Below are 14,458 nucleotides of genomic sequence, written 5' to 3' on the forward strand. Positions count from 1 at the left end.
ATAACTAAATGTTTAGATGAAATATCTAATTAAATTAGTTGAACTTTTTCAACTATTTATTTTAGATAATACATCTAAATGAGTAGACAAATCACCTAATCTTTTAAATATTGCATTCAACTAATTCCAAATAGTTGAGCCAGCTAATAATGAATTTTAAAACAGCTAAAGAAGTTGTCAATACTTCTAATTGTTTATATAAAACACCTAATTTGAAACCAGCTAATTACGATTAGTTGAAAAATCTAATTCATTTTTTTCTGTGTAGTTTTAATTTCTACTTGTGTACGCACTTACGGAAACCTTAATCTTTTAAATATTTTAGTGGTCGTATACTCAATTACCTTATTTCTAAATTTGGTACACATTCTGTAAAAGTTAAAAATAATTAAAATTGATTGCTAATATAAAAATTTCGAAAATTCTTCAATTTCTTTAACTGTACTTGTATTCAAATTGGTGTGTGCACGCAGTCATATTTTCCTTTTAAATTCCTTTTCCTTTTAAATCTGAAATATATGTATAAGATGAACATGTATTCATGCATAAATAGTTAGGCACATATGTATATGAAAAATATAAAAATTTAATTTATATTCAGAAAAATTTAGCCTTTCTAATTATTTCATGATTGTTGTTTCGTCTTCTTCAAAAATTCAATTTCCCAGACTTTTTATTAATTTTTTTTTTTTGAAATTTATTACAACTTTAAAATATTTTTTGAGAAAAATATAAAAAATTCAAATTATTTTTGATTATTTTTTAAAAAATTACAAAATTATGGCATGCATAATATATTTTATTACAAATAGTACCTATTTAATTTATAAGTAGATACTTAGGTACTTGCCATTCATTGATTTCTCTAAATAAAAACAACAAATAAACTCAAGAGATTATTTGCATCTGCAATCTAAGTACCAATTATTTAACATTAAATAAGTATTAAGTATTTGTTGTTTCTTTAAATTTATTATTTATTCTTATTGTAGGTAATTATTATAATTTAGCATAACAATTATTGTTTAAAAAAACAAAAATTAATGGTAGGACAATAAACATAAAAATCTACATTATTTATTAAAATTATTTTATTTTTTTACTCTGTACGGTTTATAGCTATTAATGCTTTCACTATCATTAAAATAATTTATTTTTGTTGTGTGTAAGGTGGAAAAGTAGTTAAAATCATTTATAAAAAATACCTGGTAACAATAATTATTATTGTCCTTTTCTATTTTTAAGTTTATTTTTTGTCATTTAACTCATATCTTAAATAAAAGATTTAATACTTTACTTTCCATTTTGTTTGTTATTTTAATTGTAAAATTAAAATAAATGGGAAATAAAAGTGAAAACAAATGATTTTTGTCTACATTTTGTATATAAGTAAGCAGTAATTTAAAATTTGCTGTGACAGTAATATATTTAAACATTCGTTTCTATATTAAAAGTAACTGTTTTTAGTAACAATAACGAGTGTACTTCGTGTTTCCACCACATTTCATTTACGTATTTAAGTGTAATGAAATTTCATTGACATATTGTATGGAATTGCCAATATTCTTGTAATATCATTGTGGGAAAAAGTCAATTTGTATTAGGGAAATAATAAAAATTATAGTATGTGATTACTGTCATTATTAATTTACTATTGATTATTTTATATGTTGTTTATTGATCATTTTATATGTTTACTTTAGAATTTTTGATTGTAAGTTAGAAAGCTAAGTATGCAAAAATTAATTAACCAATTAAATTAAAAATTAAATAATTTAATTTTGATTTTTTTCATTTACATTTTTCTTTTATTTCTTAAATCAGTTCACAATTTCTTATCATAGTTAATATTTAAATTAATTTATTTTTTGTAAATATTTTAAATATTATTTATAAAACTCCACATGATGCTTAAATTATGTTACCATACGTAATTTACATAAAATCGGTGACGTGGTTTTTATTTACTAACTTGTTTCGGGAAACGCCGTTTTTTTTGTAGCACGCGTCTTCTAGGGAGAATTCGGAGGTCGGTGAAACTTTTCGATGTTCGTCATCACAATACGAATTATGATACAAATGAAACGATTACTAGGATGTTGCGCGCTTCCAATTGTTACTCTAGTTATTCTGATCTTAGTATTGGTAAGGCTGCTCTGAGGTCTTTATTTCCTAGAAATTTAAATTGAGTTTAGAACAATAGGTTAGATCGCAGTAGTATCGTAGTTCAACTCTTTTTTGCTTTTGCAATTTTTCTTTTTCTTTTTTTTTTATTATTTTTCTTTTCCCTTAAAATTAAAGCAAAATTGTTGTGTCTCTACACAAAATAAACTAATGATAGACTAGATGTCACTACACAAACTATACTAATAAACTCTAGCCCTTACTAACTCTCCACTATTTCATTTTCCGTTCTCAGCAAATTATGACAATTTTGATAGGCAATCTGATAGTTCCATTTTGTACATCTAAACAATGATTGTTTTATCTCTTTCGCGCAATATTAATTTAAATTGATGCTTTGTCTAAGCAATTCGTGTGATATATAAAAAATTTTGAGGCATAAATATCTTTACTATAAAAACACTTGAACTTTTCAAATCAACAGCTTGAATAAAAAAACCTTTCGCAAAAAAAGTGCAAAATTTAGAACACAACCTTGCTATTTAAAGTTTAAAAAATGCTTAAAATAAGTACCTATAAAAATTCTTTTATATTGATTAACTACACAAAAATTTATTCATGTCACCAATAATGACATAAATTTGCATAATTACTATCTTACTTGCGTATCCAAAGTACATCACGACAACAAAATTTGTTTTTATAATAATTATTTGAAATAATCTTTTTAATAATCATGACAAGGTTCAGTGATTTAAGAAGTGAAAACTTTCGTTATTATCAAAAGTCATTGATCATTATGACAATAAATATGATGATAATGATTGATTGCAATACAGATGTTAATAGTAAAAAAAAATTTTTTAAATCATTGAAAAAAAAAAAAATAATTTTTATGTAAAACAATTTTTTTCTTCAATTCCCCTAAATTATTATTAAAATTACGAGAGACAGTGATAGAGAGAGAGAGTCAGATTAGAAAGGGATTATAATTATATTCCGTTTGATATTTTGTTAATGACGGAATATAAAACATTTATTTGGCATTAAATATAAAATAATAATTATTGTTATTAGTTTGTAACGCAAGTCTCTACAAAAACTCTATTTTATTGGTCTCACAGAGAGTTTTTTTTTTTTATTTTATAAATTTTCATTAATGATTTTAAATTAGTAATTTCTAAATGTCTGATTTTGTTTTATATTAAGTTTACATGAAGTATTTTTTAAATTTCAATTTGAATTAAACTCAACTCAATTTGAATTACAAGAAAAAAAATATTCGATTCCGACTATTAAAATTTGAAAAATTTGTTTAACGAAAATTATAAGAGCTGAGTCATAGATAACGTAGATATACATAATCGCTTGTACCATATTTATCACAATAAAACAAATCAGTTGAAATTGAAATTTCTTATTGTATTGAAAAATGTAAAAAAATTGGACGGCACATACTAATTACTAACATAGTACTTGTTTGCCCATATAACCCACAAAAATTTCCGGACAGTTGGCTTACAACTTCACATTCACCCAAATATTTGATTTGCATTTCATGAATTTTTCATGTAAACTTAATACTAAATCTTGTATAATCAAAACAAATGGCAATAGTGTTCATATAATACAGAAAAAAACAAAAATAAAGGGTTAAAATTGAAGAATCACTTATAACGTTATTTGTTATTGTTTTTATTATCGTCACAGTAAATTAACAAATTTTATATATGTGTGTATAGAGATGAAAATATAAGTATATTTTGAAGTTTTATTACCAGTTTATATTAACAGTTAATTGTTATTGAGAAGCTGTTTTTTTTTTTTTTTCTTTTTATATTTTTTTTAATTGAAATGATTAGTGTAATATTGGAATGGATTGTCGGATTTTTTTTAATTTTTTACTTTTCTTTCTTTTAATTTAAAAGCAAATTCAAAATTAATAAAACGAGAAAAAGAAAATGCCAAAGCAAACGCAGAATATTGCATAAGTCATGAATTTCTTTAATATGGTATAATAATTTCAATTTTAAATAATTTTATTTCTTCTTCTTCCTCTCTCTTGCTGCGTATTTTTAAAGTTAAATAAGCAGATGATGATGACGAGGAAAATAATTACATTTTTATTATCAAAATGAAGTAATATTCCTAAATAATAAGTATGTGTATTGTTTCTTATTATTATTATTTTTTTTTTTTTGATTAATAATAATAGTCTGAATTAGTTGAATGACTCTTTATATGGATGTACATGCACATATAATTTATATTATATAATTAAGTCATATTGTCTATACAAGTAGGTTATTAAGATATTATTATGTATTTGGAAAGAAACGTGATGTTCCATTCTTAAATTCAAAAATTTTATTGTATTTTATTCTGTGTAATTTGTTGTTTTAATTTTTAACATTTAAAAAAAATATTGAAAGTGCAAGTAAAAATTTGAAGAAAAATAAGTACATATACCTATTACTAATTGAAAAGGGGGTTAACTAACATTTTGACCAAAAATTGAGCTGCTCGGATTGAACATCATTAAAATTCATACATTTTCAACAGTGATTGCTCTTATAGCTAAAAACTTAATAGAAGATGAGATTGACATCCTATGTGCACTACATAGGAGTTAAGTAACAAAAAAATTAATATTTTTACAATTTGTTAATGAAAAACAGTGTTAATATGTAAATGTAAAACCCTATCTGTCTACTTACTGCTTCAATTATATTTGATAATTTTGTTGTAATATGTTCTTTTTGAATTTACAACAAGTTTGATATCAAGCACAGTAAAAATAATAATAAGCTATTTTTTAAAGCCCGATTAATTGTGTTGAACTGTGAATGTTTAAATCGATTGTAATGGAGAGAATTTTAAAAATTTTGACTGATACGACAATAATAGTACAAGTATATCAAAATTAAAATGTAATCATTTGGGTTTTGAATAATTTTGCATGATTGAAAAAAAAAATTGAACTGTTTGGATAATTTGGCTAAATATTAATTTTATTAATTAATTCTAATACAATTTTCAAAAAAAAATTTTGTCCACAAACTTACCTGTGTCAAGGTTCCAACAACATTTTTTGTTTGACTATATTTAATCGTATGCTGCTCTGTTCAATTAAAACTCCACAAAATCAAGGACTATAAAACATGTTTTACTCTTCAAATTTCTAAGTCATGCAAATTTTTTTTTAATAGTATAATAAAATTATATTTTATGCCGCATTAAAATAAAAAATTATATTTCGTTGATAATTTTAATTTTATGTTACTGATTTCCAAAAAAAAATCAACAAAATATTAGATCGGCCTCTTCATTAAAGTCATAAAAATTTTAAACATGTAGCATAAATTTAAAATTTAACATAAAATTTGAAATTTATGTTAAATAAGTTTTTCCACCTACATAATTTATTTCGATATAAAATAAATTTTTTGCTTCATTTCAACGAGCACCTTGTTTATTGTATTTGAATGCTGGGCATTTCATAACTTTAAACAGCTCAAATGTCATATTATTAAGCAATGTTTTTTCTTCAACACAATTTCATTTTGAATAATGGCAATAAAACTTAATATTAAATTTTGTCAAATGCAAACATTCATTGATTAAATTTTGTAATTTTAAATACTTAAATAAGTAGTTAAAATTACTTAAAAACTTATTTAATTAATTTGCAATAGAACACCGAACTTGTAATTTCATCACGCATTTAGTGAAAATTGTTATGATGAGGTTATCTCTGAAACTTTTAATTTAAACTCTTGAATTTTTATTTATCCTTGTAAAATAAATAACTCAAATATTTCCAAATATGTAAGTATGTATTTCTACTAACATGCATATATACATATGTACATATATACGTACGTATTTTCAGTAATGACACCACGAAACGAATGTTGAACGAAAAATATTAATATTTTTTATTATCAAAGTGCAGCCACCTCATTTTTTATTCTCAAAATTATTTATATAATATGCTCATATGTATATATGTATATACAACAAATATAAATAAAATTAAACGTAAACAAATGAATCATGATTGTTACAAACTACTTACTTACCTCAAGCACATACATACCTCAATAACAACAATATCATTTTGAATCCACCATCACCTTTTTGAATCCTACTTGAAATAATCTTTTTGTTTTCCTTCTTATATAAAATATTTAAAGTGTTATACAAACTCATGTGTATGTATTTACCTATTATTTTAATATGTTACCCATCAATATTTACAATATCATATAAAATGGTTTTATATTTGTAATAATTTCCAATGTCAATGTCCGGAAAATTTTTTATTTATATCCCTAACGTAATATGAACATGAACGCATATTTTATGTTATACATAAACACAAAATTTTTTATTGTAGCATGTATGTGCATTTCTATGTATGTGTATAAAATAAATAGCATATTATGGTAATGTCTAACTTATAAAGTAAAATAAGTAAAAGAAAAATGAAATAGAGGAAAAAAGGAAAAGCAAATTTTTTAAGATATGAAAATTTACATAAAAAAAAACATGATCTCAGACCGCTGCTGCTTGCTGCTGCTTTATATTTCAATTCATAAATAAATCTGAGGGAGTGATAACTATTGAACACGAATAATAAAAAATTAAAACAATATATTTGTATAATATGTATAATTATATGTATTCGAATTTTGTACCCCTAAAAGTATACTAATATACTTTGGAAATTGTTTTTTTTTTGCTTTCAAAATTATTCTGAAAAATTAATCATTAAAATGAAAAAATGAATTAACAAATTTGGACCAAAAGTGGTTTTTCTCTGAACCTATTCTAAAATATTGTTCTAACCTACTGATCGTAATTCAATGTTAAACTTTATGTCACTACTTACCATTCTATTGACTTTGCAATTATTACCGATGTAAAGGTGTCAATAATTTCTATTGCAAATGTAAAGGTGTCTTTTACTTGTTTTAGAAAAAAATATCCTAATTGAAATAAAACATAATTTGAAGATAAATAAACATAAATGTAGATGTATAATACATCAATTAAAGGGTGCGATTAATTTGAAATCAAAAATATAAGAACTGCGACAAAACAACATCAGCAGCAAAAGTATCAGTAATAAACAATGGTATGTACTCGTAGTTGTAAAAAAATATGTCGAAAGTGTCTTGAGCGACATCAAATGGCTATACATATACATACATAATATACTTATATTTACATATTTGTATACGTATATACATATACTTGGGTGCTTGTCTCTTTATAGTACCTTTAATATAATTGATGTCAGATATTGAAGTGGTTTTACACTCAATAAACTTTGACTTTCATTATTATTATTTTTATTTTTCTTGTTAATTCTTTATATTATATTATTTTTCCGTTTTGTTACAAAATTTCATTTAAAATTTTGATTTTAATTTTTTGGAATAAATGCTAAAAAAAACAATTTGGAATTAATTAGTTAACATGTATAGCTAGAAAAACGAAACTTTGGCTTTTAGTAGAGTTTCGCTTTGAAAGATCCGAATTCCTTCAAAAGTTGGTTTTGTTAATAATTAGAACTCAAATACTAAATTTGAAGAAATTCCATTAATTATTTCCGTAGATATGGTAAAATTTGTGAAATGAGCCCCTAGTTCGTGTTCCGAGCCCTGATCTTTTCGAAAAAATTTTTAAGTTCGTTGGTTCAACACCCCGAATTTAGATGTTAAATTTCAGGGAAATTGATTGATTATTTTTCTTTATATGCGCAGAAATGTTAAATCGGCCCGTAAAAATGTCCAGCTCCCAAGGCCTGAAAAGTTAATGAAACCATATTATCCTCAAGGTAAACTCATATATAAAATTTCATCAAAATCGCTTCAACCGAGCTTCAGTTAAACGCGTCCACACACAGATCAACAGACCGACAGACAGACCAACCGACTGAATAATATTCTACAATATTTATAGAATGGTAAATTGAAAACTGTAAAATCGCGTTATAAATTTTCCCTCTATCTTTTCAAATATTTGACAGAATTTTTAAAAATTTCAAATGTGCTTAATTAGTTAAACAAAATATAAATTACGCCCTCATATGTTATACAATATTTTTTAAAATGAATATAACTGTAATGCCAAGCTTTTGAAAGTTTTATAGTAGAAACTATATAGTCTTGTTTGCAATTTTTCGTTTTTAAACTGAAGGCATTTTTATCCTTTACAAGTTTACACCGTTTTCGAATCATATGTCTTGTAAGTCAATGAACGTTCTCATAAAAATGCATAGTATTTTAATCATTCATATATACATATATATGTATGTACATTATGTAAAATTATCGTATATATGCATTTACGGAAAACTATGTAATTTGGTTTCAAAAATATCATTTAATGTATAATAAAGTTGCTTGCCCACTTGTTCTATTATGTAGCATCAGCATAATTATCATTACTACTATAACAGTATCTCGACAGTATTTTATCTTATTTCAATAATACATAGTAATAATTTATAATAACACTTAGAAAGTAATAATAACAGTAATAATCATTGATCTAATCGTATCGTCGTAACGTAATACATCATTTCTGATCAAATAAAATGTTTAAAGTATAGAGAGAGAGAGAGAGAAGTGAACAAAATTCAATACAACTATAGACGCATGCGTTGTTCTTCGCTCGGTCATTTCTCTCTTATTATTACCGACCGTATTGTGTAAACAATAGGTAGGTTATGTGATGGCAACAAATTTTGCATATCGAGTTTTCGGTGGGAATGCACTTCTCCATAGTAGGGAAGTGTAAGTAAACTATTTTTAGCAACCTGTCGGTCCGTCGGTCTGTCGGTCTGTGTGTGCACGCGTGTATCTCAAGTTCTGCTGAACCGATTTTGATGAAATTTTATATGTAAGTTTATTTCCACCATTGCACGGATTGATCAACTTTTGGGATATATCAGGCCTCGGGAACTGCACTTTTTAGCGGGCCTGTTTTACATTTTTGAACATTTTGAAGAAAGTATTCAACCGATTTACTTGAAATTTTATATATTAGCTTTGCTCCATCGTCCGCGAAAATTCCTATGTTTTGGAAGAAATCAGGCATCGGCAACTAGGCGTTTACTACGGGCCAAATATTCATTTTTGTGTATAAAAAGAGAAATAACCAACCGATTTCATTGAAATTTAATATATGAATTCCTCGTATCAAAACAATGAACATATCAATTTTTTGGAAAGATCAGGGCTCGAAAACTGATTTGCGGGCCGATTTTACTTTTTTAACCATATCTACGGAACGAATTGATGGGATTTCATGAAATTTGATATTTGAGTTCTGGGCATTACCAAAACTAACTGGTGGGCATTTCAGGGAATTCGGATAGCACAAAACGAAACTGTACTAAGAGCCAAATTTACATTTTTCTAGATATGTTAACTATAAGCTTACAAATGTCCTTAAACTTGGAAAGAAGTACTTAACAGACATTTTTTTAATATTCTGTAACACTTTCACTCAACTAGACAATACACAATGCGGTCGGTTATGTGCTGACCACATCAGATTTTTTTTTTTTTTTGCTGTTGATGTGATTTGCATTCTACGCGGTATTTAATGTACGTGATGAATGAATGTAAGTATTAACGGTTATTCGCGTTTTTTTTTCTTTATTAATTTTCTTTTAGTGTTAGAAAAACGTTAGATATATTTAATAATAAAAAAAAAAATAAAATTATAATAATCAGGAAAAAGTGAATAATTCGATTTGTTTTGAAACCAAGCTGTTATTTTTTTGCATTCTGTAATCTGTCTCTATACATATACATACATACGAGTATTATGTATGTAGCTATATTTTGTTTTTCTTACTTTATTAATCTTAATGATTTTAGTTTAGTTGTGTATTGTAGTGTTTATATTCCTTCTTTCTTTTTTCAATTAATAATATGGTTTTTACATCAATTACGGTGATTGATGTAATTTTCAATTTAATCTTTTTTAATTTGTTTTTGATTTTTTTTTTTGATATTTACTAGGCAACAGACATTTCTTCATGTGTTTTTATTTTCAAAGTTATTAGATAAGTGAATTTTTTCAGGCTTCACCTATTATCTTTGCTCTTATTAGCATTTTTTTCTTGTATATACTTATATATATATATGTATATACATATGTATATATGTATAGTGAAAAATGGAAGGTAAAATTAACTGTTTTTATAAATTATAATATTGTGAAGTTAAATCAAATGACCAAATGATCATAATATGAAATTGAAGAATTAAAAACGAGGAATATTAAATAAGAAATTATTTTCAAAATTTAAATAATAAAATCAAATCGAATTTATGAAAATGAGAACTAACAAAAGCCAGCGAGCATGACATAATTGACATTAATATTTTAATATTTACAACGTTATGGGTTAATTTTTACTCCAACTGAACAAAATGATAGCGTTCTACTTAAAAATATGTAAGAACACAACTCACCCCATTCTCTAAATTAACAATAGTAAAGTATACATATTATATTCAAATTTTAAATCTCCATACTCTGAAATGGCGAATCTGAATTCTAGAATGGAGTTTTTGAACATAAAATGTAGACACAAGCACGAAAAGTGTTTCGATACAGTTCTGTTGTTTTAATTTCAAAATACTGTTAAAAACATTTCGATTTTTTTTATGAAAATATTAGCAAAGTACTATTAGGTATTACAAATTATCAATACAACGTGTAGTTGTTTATAATTTGAAGAATGCCAGTTGGTAAAACGAGCTTAAGGAAAAAAAAATTCATTAAATTTTTTCTGTCTTGAATTGTTCCTTTGATCGGTTATTTTTATATTTAGTATTCTCATAAGTCATAGCATATTTTCATTTAGTACGTAGTAGACAAAGTTCGTATGTACTCTGAGTATTGGATGATTTAATAATAAACACATAATCATTAGTATTAAGTAAGAAATCATCATATTAACGAGCCAATAGTAAGCGAATTTGGGTTCCGTATAACAAATAAAATGTTGTTTCCGTAAAACAATTTCTGCAATATGTAAAGGGATATTTAAAAAATTTAATAATAATTTGATGATTTTTCAAAACTACCTCGTACTTTGCACTTATCGTATGAAAAACAAAGATATACTACATAATGTTATATATACTAAGTTAAGAGTATAGATTCATTAATGACTAAAAGATCTATAAAACAAAAACTATATATATATATATATATATATATATATATATATATATATATATGTATATACATACTTATAAATATAGGAAAACAAAATAAATACATAAATAAAACTGACAAACAGAAAATTTAATTTATGGTGAAACAGGCTGGAAAATTGATTTCGCATTTTTCTTCCACATTGGTTATGTTTGATATCAAAGTTAATGTATCAAATTAAGGGTATTATAGAGCTGGTTTTTCTTTTAAAACATACTCATATTCAAAAGAAAAAATTAGAATGAGTTTCCATGAGTTTTCGATTCATAAAAAATTACTAATGAATTTGAGTAAAATTTATAAATGGCTAAAATTCTAAAAATGCCTTAAATGGCGTTTTAATTTTAAAAAAATCAAAATAAAATTTAGAAAAATGTCAAAATTCTGATGTATACTAAAATTTAAAATTGAACAGTTCGATTGAAAATTGTAAGTTTAACAATATTTTCAACTCAAATGTTCAGATTACAAATGAATTCAAGGTTTCATTTGGGTATTAGAAATAATAATGCCTTAATGTTATACCGAAACAACTAGTTTCATGGCATTTAATGTTTTGGTTTTTTGTTTTATTTTGTTATTTTCTATATAACCAAAGTGGCCATGTTTTCGTTAATAGGTGTATAAATGTACATGTAATGTTTAAGGAAAATAATAGCAAAAAAACAAACAGTATAATAGTTATAATAGTATATAACAATATTTGTAACTTCTGGTTTGATTGGACATTTAGTGAAAGTGAAAATGATTTTCATTACTTTTCATTATAGAAAGATGTATAGAAAAAATTTTGTACTTAAATCTATTAAAATTTTCTTTTATCATATAAAAATTGTCTAAAATATATACAAAATCTCTATAAATGACTGACTAATAATGATAGTAAATTTAATTTTATTATAATTTATTAATAGCCATGCTTATGCTTAGTTTAAACCCTATTGTAAATTTTTATAATTAAGTTCATTCCATATTTGAAAGTCCAAACAGTTCACTAATGTTTTTGAAATTTAGAAGGAAGGTTATAAAGTGTACCTCCAAAAACTATGTACTTATTTTGATTGTGAATAAAGTATAACAGTTTTTTTGCATGTCAATGTGTACATGCAATGTTTCAAGCAAAATTTACAAATTTCACACTATTATATCTTTTATTTTCGAGAGTATCTTTTACTTTATCCTCAGTAATTAAAGTATCCAATTTAAAATTTGACCACCAACTTAGATATAATCAATTTTAATAAAATTAAAATTTATTTTCATTTATAAGACTTTAATCTTTTCGGATTATAAAAGATTACCGTATGAATCCCAAATGGCTTTAAAGAGTTAAAAAAATTTATATTTTTATTTAATTGAATAGTAATTAAAAGCCAAATTGCCATTTATTTAATTGCAATACAAAAAAAAAAAAATAATAAATTTGCAATTAAAAAAAATTATTGTTGAAAAATTGAAAACATTGAAATTAACTTTGTGAAATGTGAAAATCTTTTTGCAATTTTAAAGATTTTCATTTTCCTCTTTCAAAACCACGTTGGCGCTCTTAAACGATTTGATTTCCTTTTCATTCTGTCTCTTTCATTCTTTCCTCTTTTCTGTTTCAATTATTTTGAATTGAAGATCAAAGTTTCTATGTAATTACACTAACATTGTAATGGAAGAAAATTTTCATGTATAATTTTAAATTCATTTTGAAATTTCAATTATTTAGGATTAATTTAAGTTTTATGAAAATAAAAAAATTAAAAATTTTTAATTAATTTATATTTTTTTTCTGTTTTATTTTACAGGTATGTGGAAACTTCTTTTTTAATTTCTCTATAACTAAATTGGACAGTAAGTATAAGAGTGTTATTTTAATATTGTAATATAAAAAATATTTTTATACTAGGTATGTATGGTTGAAATAATTATAATATGAAAATCTAAGGGTTTTTAGAGCGTTAATTAAAATTAAATTGAATTAAGCGTAATTAATAGATTTTTAAATGGCCAAAAAAAACAGCATAAACAATTATGCAAATAGTAAATTACTTCTTAAATGTATAGTAACAGTCTTAAGCTACAAAATTTGAATCGATTGTCATTGTGAATCGATTAAATATTGTGTCAGGGTAAATTGCGATTTCTTTCAATAATTTAAAAGTATTTAACAAAGTCAGTATTTTTCTAATTAACTGCTACATTCCCCCTTCTAAACGTACACAATAACAATGCATAATAGTAAAAATTTCAGTTAAATATCAATTTTTATTATAAACAAAGGAAATGTGCTCTTTTACCAGCCATTAATTTGATCGAAGTTTATTAATTGAACAAAACAATTCCTTTTGTTTTAGAATAAAAATTTAGAATACTTAAATGATTTAAAATTTTTATTAAAAATATTTAAGGAAAAACAAAGTCTATGACCTAAATTTCCTTTAAATTGCTTATGTGCAGAAACGAAAACTGACATATCTAGGCTACAATAATATTGTATTCTTAACATTAAAATTTTAAATATTTGCAATAATTCTAAGAAATTTGTATATAAAAAATAACAACTATAAATTCTTCACTTAATATTCCAATCATTAAAAAAAGAAAAAAAGAATTCGAAATATACCAGTTTACGAGTACACAATAGAATTTCAAACTTGTTAAATATTTAATTATATAGAGTATTGTTATTTAACATACATAAATTTTATAAAATAATAATAATAGTGTGGCACTAAAATTAGTGTTGTCAATGAAAATAAAAGCAGAATTCATTAATAGTGCACATATATGCTGCTGCATAATTAACTGTGCACGAGGCAACGAAGTTTTTTTAATCGAATGGAATGAAATATATTTTTAAGAAATTTAAAAAACTTCCTGAAATTATTTTAAAATTGAAATTAAGTAGTTGATTTAAAAGAATGTGTGTTTGGCGGTTCTTCATAAAGAACATTTAAAGTGAAACTTTCATATAACGAACCATCTAAAACTGAATATTTTATACGTAATATAGAAATCGTTCCCTTAATTGAAAATTAAATTGCAAAATTGTTGATATCACCACAATTGTTGCAATTAAATAAAGATATTCGCTTGG

The 14,458-nt window shown here is 24.2% G+C and overlaps 1 long non-coding RNA gene across 2 annotated transcripts in view; it reads left to right on the forward strand.

Moving 5' to 3' along the window:
• The window catches only part of LOC129611123 (uncharacterized), a 45,003-nt gene extending 31,719 nt beyond the window's left edge, over nucleotides 1–13,284 (forward strand). For both annotated transcript variants that reach the window (XR_008697124.1, XR_008697125.1), the window contains exon 3: nucleotides 13,167–13,284. This is a non-coding gene — a long non-coding RNA (uncharacterized LOC129611123). The remainder of the gene's footprint in view (nucleotides 1–13,166) is intronic.
• Nucleotides 13,285–14,458: the final 1,174 nt, after the last annotated feature.

This window comes from Condylostylus longicornis, unplaced genomic scaffold (assembly GCF_029603195.1).
Source record: "Condylostylus longicornis isolate FDR11 unplaced genomic scaffold, ASM2960319v2 ptg000048l, whole genome shotgun sequence".
In the NCBI taxonomy this organism is placed as follows: domain Eukaryota; kingdom Metazoa; phylum Arthropoda; class Insecta; order Diptera; family Dolichopodidae; genus Condylostylus; species Condylostylus longicornis.